This window comes from Eubalaena glacialis, chromosome 8 (genome assembly GCF_028564815.1).
Source record: "Eubalaena glacialis isolate mEubGla1 chromosome 8, mEubGla1.1.hap2.+ XY, whole genome shotgun sequence".
NCBI lineage: Eukaryota > Metazoa > Chordata > Mammalia > Artiodactyla > Balaenidae > Eubalaena > Eubalaena glacialis.
The window spans coordinates 6602552-6616310 of NC_083723.1; the positions used below are offsets into that span (position 1 = coordinate 6602552).

The 13759-nt window shown below is 37.0% G+C and overlaps 1 long non-coding RNA gene across 2 annotated transcripts in view; it reads left to right on the forward strand.

Moving 5' to 3' along the window:
• LOC133096085 (uncharacterized) overlaps positions 1 to 13759 on the forward strand; it is a 66392-nt gene that overhangs the window by 6641 nt on the left and 45992 nt on the right. For both annotated transcript variants that reach the window (XR_009701739.1, XR_009701738.1), the window contains exon 3: positions 9536 to 9624. This is a non-coding gene — a long non-coding RNA (uncharacterized LOC133096085). The remainder of the gene's footprint in view (positions 1 to 9535; positions 9625 to 13759) is intronic.

The window sequence follows — 13759 nt, forward strand, 5'->3', positions numbered from 1 at the left end:
TCTACGTAGAAAATCCCAAAAAATCAACAAAAAAATCTCCTGGAACTAATAAACAATTACAGCTAGATTACAGGATTACAGGATACCAAGTTAATATACAAAAGTCAATTGCTCTCAAATTGGAATTTGAAACAAAAAATACATCATTTTTATTAGCACCAAAAAAAAAAAGAGAGAGATAGATGGACAGGAAGGAGGCAGGCAGACATAGGTATAAATTTAACAAAATATGTGCAAGATCTATACTAAGAAAACTACAAAATTGATGCAAGAAATACAAATGTAAATAAATGGAGAGATATTCCATGTTCACAGATTGGAAGACTCAGTATTTTAAAGATGTCAGTATTTCCCAACTTGGTATTCAACACAATTCCTATCATAATCCCAGCAAATTATTTTGGGTATCAACAAACTGGTTCTAAAGTTTATAGAAAGACAAAAGAGTAGCCAACACAATATTGAAGAAGAATAAAGTTGGAGAACTGTCACTCCTAGGCTTCAAGACTTACTATATATCTGTAGTAATCACGACAATATGGTATTGGTGAAAGAAGAGATAAATAGATCAATTGAACAGTAGAAAATCCAGAAATAGACCCACACAGATGAGACAACTGATCTTTGACAAATGAGCAAAGGCAATTCAAAAGAGCATAGATAATCTTTTCAGCAAAAGGTACTGGAATAACTGGACATCCAGTCACAGAACTTAGACCTTTTGCAAAAATTAACTCAAAATGGATCATAGACCTAAATGTAAAATGCAAAACTCTAAAATGTCTAGAAGATAACATAAGAGAAACAGAGGTGACCTTAGGTTTGGTGATGTATTTAGATACAACACCAAAGGCATGATCCGTGAAAGAAAAAAATAAGTGTGACTTCATCAAGATCAAAAACTTCTGCTCTACATAAAGACACTGTTGAGAGAATGAAAAGACAAGTCACTGACTGGGAGAAAATATGTGCAAAACACATGTCTGATAAAAGACTTGTATTCAAAATATACAAAGAATTCTTGAAAGTCAGCAACTAAAAAAATTCAAAAAGAGGCAAAAGATCTGCACAAGATACCTCACCAAAAAAGATACACAGATGGCAAATATGAAAAAGTGCTCAATATCAGGTCATCAGGGAATTGCAAATTAAAACAATGAGATATGCCTATTAGAATTGCTGAAATCCAAAATACTGACGACAGCAAGTGCTAATGAGGATGTGGAGCCACAGGAGCTCTCATTCCTTGCTGGTCGGTATGCAAAGTGGTGCAATCACTTTGGAAGATTCTTCGGCAGTTTTTACAAAGCTAAACATAATCTGACTACACTATCCAGCAGTCACGCTCCCTGGTGTTTAACCCAACGAGTTGAAAACGTACACAGGGATTTTTGTAACAGCTTTATTTATCATTGTGAGATGTGGAGGCAACCAAGATGCCTTTCAGTAGATGAATGGATAAACAATCCGTAATACGTCCATAGAATAGAATGTTATCCAGTAATTAAAAAAAAAAAAAAAGAGCTATCAAGCCGTGAAAAGACATGAAGGAACCTTAAATGCGTATTTCTCAGTGAAAGAAGACAATCTGAAAAGGCTACACACTGTATGCTTCCAGCTATGACATTCTGGAAAAGGCAAGACTGTAAAGACAGGAAAAAGTTAGTGGTTGTCTGGGGTGTGGGGACAGGGAAGAAGGACTGTCTAGGTGTAGCATGGGATTTTGAGTGCCTGGAAACTATTGTGTATGAACCACAATGGTGGCTACATGATGGTATGCATTCGTCAAGACTCAGAGAACTGTACAACACAAAGAGTGATACCTAGTGTAAATTATGGACTTTGGTTAATAATGTATTCATCAATAGTAACAGCTGTACACTAGTACAAGTTGTGAATAATAGGGGAAACTGTGCAGAGGGAGTGGGAGGAGGAGGGTGTAGTTGTTTTCTGTACTTTATGTTCAATTTTTTCTGTAAACCTTAATAAAGTGAGTGAAAATAAAAAATAAGACTCTAGGAAATGGGAAGAAACTAGTCATTCTGCTGTTTTCTTTATGCTTTATCAAAACCACTGTTAAACAACACTGAGTGTCCTGTGCTCTTTCCCTCTACTACTAGTCAGTCCTTTTTTCCCCCAAGATCATAAGAAGTCCAGCACCTCTCCCAAGACAAAGTGGATGACATGACTTTGATCCCAAACCTAGCTATAACCAGTTGACTTATTTCAAGAAGGCAAGGGGTTCTGACCTTTTCATTGCATTCCCTGGGGCTTAAATAATGGAGCATGATGACATTCAATTGCACTTTCTTTACATCGAGCCATGGAGAGCGTTAGGGGCTGAATTGTGTCTCCCCAAAACTTACATGTAGAAGTCCTAAGCCCCAGGGCCTCAGAATATGAGTGTATTTGGGGATGGGGCCTTTAAAGAGGTAATTAAGTTAAAATGAGGTAATTATTGTGGGCCCTATTCCAGTGTGCCTGATGTTCTTATAAGAAAAGGAAGTTTGGACACAGATGCAGAAGGAAGGTGGTATGAAGATACAGTGAGAAGACAGCCATCTGAAGTTAAAGAGAGCAGTCTCACAAGAACCCTGCCCTGCTGACATCTTGATCTCAGAATTCTGGCCTCCAGAATTGTGAGAAAATAAATTTCTGTTTAAGCCATCCAGTCTGTGGTGCTTTGTTATGGCAGCCCTAGCAAATTGGGGCAAGTTTTTATTGCCTTTTTTTCTTCCTGTTTTCTAAAAGAAATAAAAGTTCAAGCAGGTATAATTTTTGGACACAGTAACATCACAAGAATATAAAAATCATGAAATGTTGTTTTCCATTGTTGCACTGTAGAATTAACCTTTTAGGAAGATGTTTATAGAGCTTTGTGAAAATTTATATTGAGAAAGGGATTGCAGATTTTAAACTATGTTTTTAAAATTATTTCTTGATCAGTTAAATTTCCTTGTCAAGTAGTTTTATTTTTTTTAAAGGTTCTTATAGACAGTACATTTCCTGAGTTCACACATGTTTGAATATATCTGTCTTTATATTTTAGTGACATGGGTGGGTATAAAATTGTCCCTTTATTATTTTAAAAAATTTGGCTGAAATTAATTACTCCATTATATCCTAGCACTAAGTGTTACTAAGGAGAAATTTAACACTAGCTTGAAATATTCCCATCTTACTTTGTCCCCTCTATGCGATTAAAGAATTATTTCTCCATTCCTGAAATTCAATGGCAAACAAGATCTGTCTCAATAAAAACTGATATTCTGTATAATTTTTTACACAGACTATTTGATTCTTACTTCAGGGAAATTTTGTAGTAAGTTTTCTGCTTGATCTGCTGGGGCATCTGTTTAAGGAAATGACCTTTTGTTAACTTTTCTTTATATATTATATTTTCTTGTTTTACCTTGCTTGTTCCTCTGTTCACCGTGATTAGCTCAAGCCTTTTTGTACTTTATTATTTCAGTTTTTAACTCTCTATTCTGTTTCTTGCTGTTTCTAATTCATTCCCTGATATTATATTGGTTCTCAATTTTTTTCTTCAGTAGTACAGTTTTGTCTTTTTTATTCTGTTTTTAAAATTTTACTGACGAGAAATCATTTCCTGGAGTTCATGTCCTTATTAAGGTTCTTTTGTCACAGAAAGTTGTAGAGAGTTTCCTTCTGTTTCTTTGAGATTTCTACTCTTTGTCTTCTTATGCTATCTTCATATCTCCTTGTATTTACCTTTCAGTAGCATGCTTGTATAATTAAAATTTAAACAATCCTTTAAAAATATTTATTATAAAAAATTTAAAGCCACAAAAATACAGGGAATGGTATAATTATGTCCTTTCTTTTCATCTTGCATATGCAGAACATAGGCTACTCTGCTTGACTTGCCCTTTGTTCTCTATAGTGTGGCTGAGTTTTCCCCAGTGTCCTTCACACTCAGAGTCCTGATTGTTTCCTTAGAACTGCAGCTTGGAAGATGAGCATTGCTCCTGTTGCCTTCTCTGTAGCCTGAGGATGCAGGGAAATGGCATAGGCCTGGCTCCAGCTATGTTTCCTTTGCTTAAGGATATGGATTCTGTTTTCACCTCTGACCCAGTGCCTTATCCTAATATTCGCTTGGCCCAAAGTGCACCCAGTTATTGTGTGGGTGATCCCTTGCTCTCAGACTGTTCTTCCAACCCGCACAGGTCTTATAGCTCTTCTGCCCCTGCTCAGTGTCTTGCTGTGGATGCTTTTACTTCTGAAGATTTTGTTACCGAGCCCAAGCTCATACTGCTCATCACATGACAGGCCAATAAATTGAGAGATGAGTTGTTGGGATAAGAAATAATGACTTTATTCAGAAGGCCAGCAGACTGAGAAGATGGTGGGCTAGTGTCCAAAAGACCCATCTTGCCCAGGTTTGGGTGCTAGTTTCTTTTATGGAACAGAGAGGCGGGAGGTGAGGAAGTAAAATTTAAAAAGATGAGGGCTTCCGTGGTGGCGCAGTGGTTGAGAATCTGCCTGCCAATGCAGGGGACACGGGTTCGAGCCCTGGTCTGGGAGGGTCCCACATGCCGCAGAGCAACTAAGCCCGTGAGCCACAGCTACGGAGCCTGCGCATCTGGAGCCTGTGCCCCGTAACAAGAGAGGCCGCGACAATGAAAGGCCCGCGCACCGCGATGAAGAGTGGCCCCCGCTTGCCGCAACTAGAGAAAGCCCTCGCACAAAACGAAGACCCAACACAGCCATAAATAAATAAATTAATTAATTAATTTTTAAAAAAAAAGATGATAAGTTGTTGCAAATATTTCCTGGTTCCCGCCAGACTCCAAGGGGGTGTGTCAATTTCTTCTTTCCTGCAGCCATTCACAGGTGGACCTGGTCAGGATGCTTCCTGGGAGCTGAAAAAAAGGGATTTTAGCTTAATGTTCAGGCATAGGAGGTGGGGTTCCCAGAGATGGGCTGTTATGTATAACAAAGGTTAAAGTAAAAGAAATACGTCCAATATGGAGTCAGATTTGTTCTTCCCTATTACAATTTCTTTTTGAATTTTACCTGAGCTTCCTGTTCAACCCTCCGACTACTTTTCTCCAAAGTAAGAAATATTTTTGGAAATTCTCAATATTTCATTCCCTCTCTTTCTGGAGCTTAGGGTTAAGGCTAGGAAGCTATGCCAAGCCATGCCAGAATATTTTTTTTTCTTTTTTCACTACTTACTGAAGTTTATGGCATGAAGTTGTATGCTCTTCCTCGTTTGGTTCTTGCTCTTGAAATATTCGCTGTGCTAATAATTATTGTTAGTTACGTTAGATGTTGGAGGAGATGAATTCTGAGCTCCTGCTTTACTTCACAATCATTGCTATTTTAATAAGAAGATTGGAGATTAAAATATCAGACCCTGCTATCTTGTGATTTTTTTTAACCCAGAAACTCTCTTTAACTGGAAATACAGAGATCTCTACACTATTACAAGAGGCTATTTGATATGCCTCTTTTTATCTTCTATTCACTTTCCTAGCACTGCTCTTAGCACCTACCCTCTACTAATTGATGCAATAGGGATCATTTAACCCTTAAGAAGATAACTGTTCTAGCCTATGATATTACACCAATTAACATGCGATAATACTAGGAATAACGGTGAGAAAACAAAACAGTAGTAAAACTCGCCAAGCCAGAAGGATTGTTAAAGGACAAAGAGTTCAATTGCCCATTTTTACAGATAGAAATGGAAGGAAGTGTGGAGGATTATAAATGCAGAGTCCTGGCCTTTGAGGCAAGCTTCCTAACTCCCAGGAAGGAATTATTTTTGCATTTTATCTCTTTCTCTACTACCCCATAGTGAATCCTCAGATTGTTACTTTCTAGCTGTTTTAAGAAATGAGAAATTTAATACTTAGCCCTCAGGTTAGTTCAACCCAACCTAAGGATTAAGTACCAAGGAAGGACATAATTTATTCACTGCACAAAAGGACCATCTATCTACCCACAACATCCAGCTCCCTCCATTATAGCTGGTGTTGACTCAGTGGATTATAATATCTCCTCCATTTCTATTATTCATAATGCATACCACCTAAGACTGATAGTGCTATTAAGAGCTCTGTCAAAGGGGTTGAATATACCAGATGAAGGAAGATTATTGGTTTGGTCAAGCGTGTATAAGAACTTCAGCTTCCAGCCATGATGGAGAAACTGGAAAAAGACATGTCCTCCCAATGTTTAAAAAAAATGAGGAAACTGGACAAAATATATGAAATAACCACTTTCACACACTGAGTCTTAAAATCACTCCAGCCTTCTGCCTGAAGGGCACTGTCTAAAGCAAAGCTGCAGGGTTGAGGGGAGGATCCCTTGCAGTGGTCTTGAGTTCAGGAGATAATTATTAGGGATCAAGAAGTCTGAGATGCTGGAATTTCTGGGGCAGACCAGCATGGAGGAGGGAGCTAGATGGAGAAAGAGCTGTAGAAATCTTCAGGGTTCTCTGTGAGTCTGTTGATAAAAACTAAGCTATGCTAACATAAGGTAAAACTCCACCAGGCTGGGCTAACAATGACCAGGTGCTCTCAGATGAATCATTCCCAGAGGACACAAGATCTAGGAAACATGCAAGTTCTGACCAGCCAAATAGGGAATCTTTGTCAACTATACGGAACATTTAGTAGAAACCTCAGGAGGGTGATACCTTAGTAATAGGACTAAATTAGCCATAGAGTAAACAGAGAGGAAGGGAGGGAAGGAAGAAGCAATCGAGGCCAAACAGGAGTTGACAGTGTTCCTGTCAACAATAACAGGGAGTTAACAATGAGTTACTTTAAAACAATTATTAAAAATATGGTCAAGGGACTTCCCTGGTGGCGCAGTGGTTAAGAATTCCACTTGCCGGTGCAGGGGACTCAGGTTCCATCCCTGGTCTGGGAAGATCCCACATGCCACGAGCAACTAAGCCAGTGCACCACAACTACTGAGCCTCTGCTCTGGAGCCCGCGAGTCACAACTACTGAGCCCTCGTGCCACAACTACTGAAGCCCACGAGCCGCGACTACTGAGCCCACGTGCTGCAACTACTGAAACCTGTGCACCTAGAGCCTATGCTCTGCAACAAGAGAAGCCACCGCAATGAGAAGGCAGCGCACTGCAATGAAGAGTAGCCCTCACTCGCTGCAACTAGAGAAAGCCCGCATGCAGCAACAAAGGCACAACGCAGCAAAAATATATATATATATATGGTCAAGGATTCAAAGCAAAACATCATGAGAAGATCAATGGAAAGTATTATAACAAGAACCAAACAGAACTTTAGAGCTGAAAAATACAGTATCTTAAATAATAAATTTATAGTATAAGGATAGCATCCAATGAAAACTTAAGAATATCAGTAAATGTGAACACATAGCAACAGAAACTACCATAGTAGAAAAACATAAAGAAAAAAAATTGAAAAGAACCAAATTTTAGTGACCTGTGGGCAGTAAATTTTAACAACTGGCTCCATGGGGGGGAAAAAGACTTGATTTATAGCATAGGCCAATTTTTATGATGTAAATACTCACACTATTGCTGACTTCAAGGTACCAATGTGACATCACTGAACACAATATTTTCCAAATTTGATTAATTATAAACTAAAACACACATCCAATAAGCTAAACAAAAACAAACCAAAAAAAACCAAGCTGAAGAAACAGAGAAACACAGCAAAGTATATCATTATCATAATCAAATTTTTGAAAATCGTGATTAAAAAGGTCATCTTAAAAGCAGCCAAAGGAAGCAATACACATATATACACAGAAACAAAGACCAAGAGCAAGCATTTCATCTAAAACTGATCACATCTTTAAACTACTGGTGCTGGTTGGGGGAGTGATCCTAGAATTCTAAACTCATTGGAAATGTTCTTCAGAACTGAAGGATTAAGATTTCTACCTTACAAAGCTAGAAAATGAGAGAATATCAACTCCAAAGTACAAGGAAGAAAAAATAAAGATGAGTTGAAATTAATAAGCCAAGGGTCAGCAAACCACAGTTCGCAGGCAAAATCTGGCTCACCACTTGTTTTTGTAAATAAAGTTTTATTTGAACATAGTTCCACTTATTCATTTACTTGTTGTCTAGTGCTGCGTTAGAGATCATATGGCCTGAAAACCTAAAATATTTATTATTTGGCCACGAACAGAAAACATTTACCACCTTTTTAAGTAGACAATAGAGATAAATCAATGAAACCAAAGGATTCTTTGGAAAATCAATAAAATTGGTAAATCTATACCTAAGCTGATTAAAAAAGAAAAAAAATACAAATTTCCAATACCAAGAATGAAAGAGAAGACATCACTATCAATCCTACAGACATTAAAAGGATAAAAAGAGAATAGTACAAATAAATTTATGCTGTTAAATTTAGTAACTTAGAAGCAATGGACAAATTCTTTGTAATATAAAAATTGATAGAAAATCTGAATAGCCATGTATATAGTAAACTGAATTCATAATTAAAAATCTTTCTACAAGGAAAACTCCCGGCCCAAATGTCTTCACTGGTGGATTTTACCAAACATTTTTTTTTAACTTTTTTTAAAAATGTATTTATTTTATTCATTTATTTTTGGCTGCATTGGGTCTTTGTTGCTGCGTGCAGGCTTTCTCTAGTTGCGGTGAGCAGGGGTTACTCTTCGTTGCGGTGTGCAGACTTCTCATTGCAGTGGCTTCTCTTGTTGCTGAGCACGGTCTCTAGGCACGCGGGCCTCAGTAGTTGCGGCTCATGGGCTCTAGAGCTCAGGCTCAGTAGTTCCGGTGCACAGACTTAGTTGCTCCACGGCATGTGGGATCTCCCCAAACACCCCTGCATCGGCAGGCGGATTCTTAACCACTGCGCCACCAGGGAAGCCCTACCAAACATTTTAAGAAGAAAAAAATAATAATAATATTCACAAACTCTTTCAGAAAATAAAGAAGAAGGAAGCCTTTCCAACTCAATTTTTGAAGCTAACATCACTCTGATACCAAAACCAGACAAATACGTCAAAGAAAAAAACCTGCACACCAATATCTCTCAGGAACTAATTAATGATTTATAAAAATCATTAATAAACTATTAACAAACTGACTCTAACTATGTATAATAAGCATAATATATTATGACCAAGTGGAATTTTTCTTGGGAGTGCCAGGTTGACTTAACATATGAAAAATTAATGTAACTCAACCTTAACAGAATAAAGGAGGGGAAAATAAATTTTCCTGCTTCAGGAGGAGAAGAAAAGGTGCATTTGACAAAATTTAGTCTGCAATTATTACAAAAACTTGCACCAAGATAGGAATAAAAGGCAACTGATAAAAGACATTTTTCTACAAAATATGTACAGCTAACATCACAGTCAATGGAAAATAATTGAATCCATATTCCCTAAGATCAGGCTCCATCCCCATCACTTTCATTTGGCCTTGCACAAGAAGTCCTTGCCAGGCTAGCCAGTACAAAAAAAGCAAGACAGCAATAAAAGGCATTTTTTGTCTTGGAAACAAAAATGTTCATTTGTTTTATTTGCAGATGACATGATTGTGTGCAGAAATTCCTAAGGAATCTCCAGAATTTACGTTAGAGCTAATGAGTGAATTAAGAAGGCCGCAGGATGCAAGGTCAGTATACAACACCACTTGTATTCCTACATACTGAAAAATGAGAAAATGAAAAGTTTTAAATACCATTATATTTATATACTGACATCGAAATCATGAAATATCTAAGGATAAATTTAACAAAATATTTGCAAAACCTATTCACTGAAAACTATAAAAAATTGGTGAGAGAAATTAAAGATGTAAAGAAAAATATCGTGTTCATGGATTGAAAGACTCAATATTGTTAAGATGTTAGTTCTCCCCAAATTAATAGATGCAACGCCAATCCCAATCAAAATCCCAGCTAGCTATTTTGTAGAACTTGACACGCAGATCCTAAAATGTATTGGGCTGGCCAAAAAGTTCCTTTGGTTTTTAAGTAAAAATAAAAGACACATTTTTCATTTTCACCAAGAACTTTATTGAACCACGTAGTCACCATTTTGTTCCACTACCTTCTGCCATTTTTCAGGCAACTTCATAATTCCATCTTTCCAAAACTTTTTATCTTTTTGAGCAAAGAACTGTTCCAGGTGCCTTTTACAGTCTTCCAGGGAATGGAAAGTTTTTCCATTAAGAGAATTTTGTAAAGACCGAAATAAATGGAAATCTGAAGGTGCAATGTCTGATGAATACTACGGATGAATCAGAACTTCCCAGCCAAGCTGTAACAGTTTTTGCCTGGTCATCAAAGAAACATGCGGTCTTGCATTATCCTGATGGAAGATTATGCATTTTCTGTTGACTAATTCCGGGCGCTTTTCGTCGAGTGCTGCTTTCACTTGGTCTAATTGGAAGCAGTAGTTGCTGGAATTCATCGTTTGATTTTCTGGAAGGAGCTCATAATAGAGGACTCCCTTCTGATCCCCCATATACATAGCATCACCTTCTTTGGATGAAGATCGGCCTTTGGTGTGGTTGGTGGTGGTTCATTTTGCTTGCCCCACGATCTCTTCCATTCCACATTGTCGTACAGTATCCACTTTTCATTGCCCGTCACAATTTGTTTTAAAAATGGAACGTTTTCATTACGTTGAAGTAGAGAATAACATGCGGAAATACGGTCAAGAAGGTTTTTTTCGCTTAACTTATGTGGAACCCAAACATCAAAGCGACTCACATAACCAAGCTGGTGCAAATGATTTTCAACGCTTGATTTCGATATTTTGAATATGTCGGCTATCTCCCACGCGGTATAACGTTGATTGTTCTCAATTAACGTCTCTATTTGATCGCTATCAACTTCAACTTGTCTACCCGACCATGGAGCACCGTCCAGCGAGAAATCTCCAGCACAAAACTTCGCAAACCGCTTTTGACATGTTCAGTCAGTCACAGCACATTCTCCATACGTGGCACAAATCTTTCTTTTTGCGTTTCAGTTGTGTTTTTATCTTTCTTGAAATAAATGAAGCATAATATGCCGAAAATGTTACTTTTTTTCTTCCATATTCGATATTAAAATGGCTACACAAAAATTCACCAATTTTGATAAGTTTTTTTTAAATGCACGCTTATATGACAACTGTCACAATACAATCTAACAAAATTGTTTCAAATGAATTTAAAGACAACTAAGGGCAAAAAACCAAACAAACATTTCGGCCAACCCAATATAAGGAAATGCAGAGGACATACTGTAGCCAAAATAATTTTAAAACAAGGACACATTTGGAGGAACTGAAGACTTATAGAATGAGAGTAATCAGGACAAGTCTAAGTTCTGATAAACAGATAAAAGGAATAAAATAAGGGGTCCAGAAATATGCCCACACAAATATGGTCAATTGATGTTCAAGAAAGGGCCAAGGGGAACGGATGGTCTTTTTAAGAAATGGTGCTGGTGCATTTAGGTATCTATCTAGGAAAAAAGAAACCTCAGTACTTCCCTCTTATCATATACAAAAATTAACATGAAAAGGATCATAGGCCAAAATATAAATATTAAAACTATAAGGTTTCTAGAAAAAAAATAGGGGAAAATTTTTGTGATCTCAGTATAGGCAAAAATTTTAGATAGGTAACAAAAAGCTATACCTATAAAAAATTATTGATGAATTAGACTTCATCAAAATTTTAAATGTTTGCTCTTCAAAACACACTTAATACAAAAAGGCAAGTCACAGACTCAGAAAATATACTAACAATGCATGTATTTGGCAAAAGACATACAGAGCATATACAAAGAACTTTATAACTCAATAATTAGAAGACAACCCAACTTTATAAAAAGAGGGAAGCAAATTAATTAAACATTTAACAAAAGAATATATATGAATGACCAATAAGCATGTGAAAAGATGCTTAACAGTATTAGTGAACAGGAAGATGCAAATTAAAATCATCATGAACTACTACCATATATCCATCATAATGGATAACATGAATGACAACACCAAATATGAAAGATATGACTCAGCTGGAACTCTCATTGATTGCTCTGGGAAAATAAAATGGTAAGGCCATTCTAGAAAATACTTTGTCTGTTTTATATAAAGTTAAACATCTATTTACCCTGAAACCCAGCTATCTACTTCTAAGTATTTACCAAAAGAAATGAGAACATTTGTACACACTTATTACACACATACTTTCGGAGCAGTCTTACTCAAAATAATTAAAAACTGGAAACAAGCTGTGTCCATCAACAGGAGAATGGTAAATAGAGGAGTAGCCACACAAAGGAATAGTACTCAGGAGCAAAAATGAATGAGCTACTGATAGATGCAAAAGCATGAACAGATTTTAACAATGTTATGATGAACAAAAAAAGCACATACTTAAATACAGGCACAAAAGAGTACATACTGTATGATTTCGTTTATATGAAATTCTAAACGTCAAAACTGATCTCTAATGATAGAGAGTAGATCAGTGGTTGCCCGGGGCAACAGCTGGGCATGGGGTTATCTGTAAATAGGCACAAGGGTACCTCTGGGAGGTGATGGAAATGTTATGCAACTTGATTGTTCAGGTGGCTGCCTGGGTGTTTACATTTTTGAAACTCATTGAAAACTGGTGCACTTTAAAGGGTGCATTTTATTGAGTGTAAATCATACCTCACTACAGTCTTTTAAAAAACTCTTCTTTAAATAAATAAATAAATAAAACTTCTGTTTGAACCTTGAAACAAATGTTCAAATTTCTTTAATTAGAGAACATTTAGGAGTGCTAAAAGAAATAAGGGTTTGCTTATTTTTATCAGCAGTATCTAAGAAAGACGCAAGATGGCGATGTTACTCCAAGAAAGCATATACTCAACCGGCCTCCTCTCAAATCAGGTTCTAGGCCCAGCACTTTCTTCTCCAGGGGCTTTCAGGAGTCTTTTCCAATATACTTAATTATTGTCTACATTCCAACTATGCCAACAGATTCTTTAAACATCTCCAGAACTTTTAAAGTTCTTCTAAGCATTTAAAATTTTTCTATTGTTGTCAAAGTCAAAATTGAAATAGTTCACAATCAGTAAGATTGTTGTTAGGAAGACTTATGTCTACTACAAGTTGTTACTAACCAATTGAACTGTCTGAGATTTGTCTTACCTCTAGAAAAAGTGCCTGCATTTCGAAAATAATACAGTCATCCCTCGGTGTCTGAGGGGATTGGGTCCAGGACCCCCGTGGATACCAAAATCCAAAATCTATGGATGCTCAAGTCCCTTATATAAAATGGCAGAGTATTTGCGTATAACCTACACACAAACTCCCCTATACTTTAAATCATCTCTGGATTACCTATAGTACCTAACACCATGTAAATGCTATCGTTATGTAGATAGTTGTCTATAAGTATAATATAAATGCTTTGTAAATAGTTGCCAGCTTGCAGAAAACTCAAGTTTTGCTCCTTGGAACTTTCTGGAATTTGTTTTTTTGAACATTTTAGATCGTGTTTGGTCGAATCGCCGGACGCAGACCCCCATGGATACAAAGGGCCTACTCTACTTTGATTTGTATTTCAGACAATCAGCCACTAGAGGGCAGTACAGAAACATAAATAAGATACCAGGATGCGATGTGGAAAACGCCCGTGGAACTGTGTGGTTATTAGTCTATGGGCACTGGGTCTAGTGTAGGAACCAACTAGATCTTCTACAAAAGGAGGCTAAAATGAGATGATGAGTGAGCACCAAAAAGCATTCATTCTATCAGAG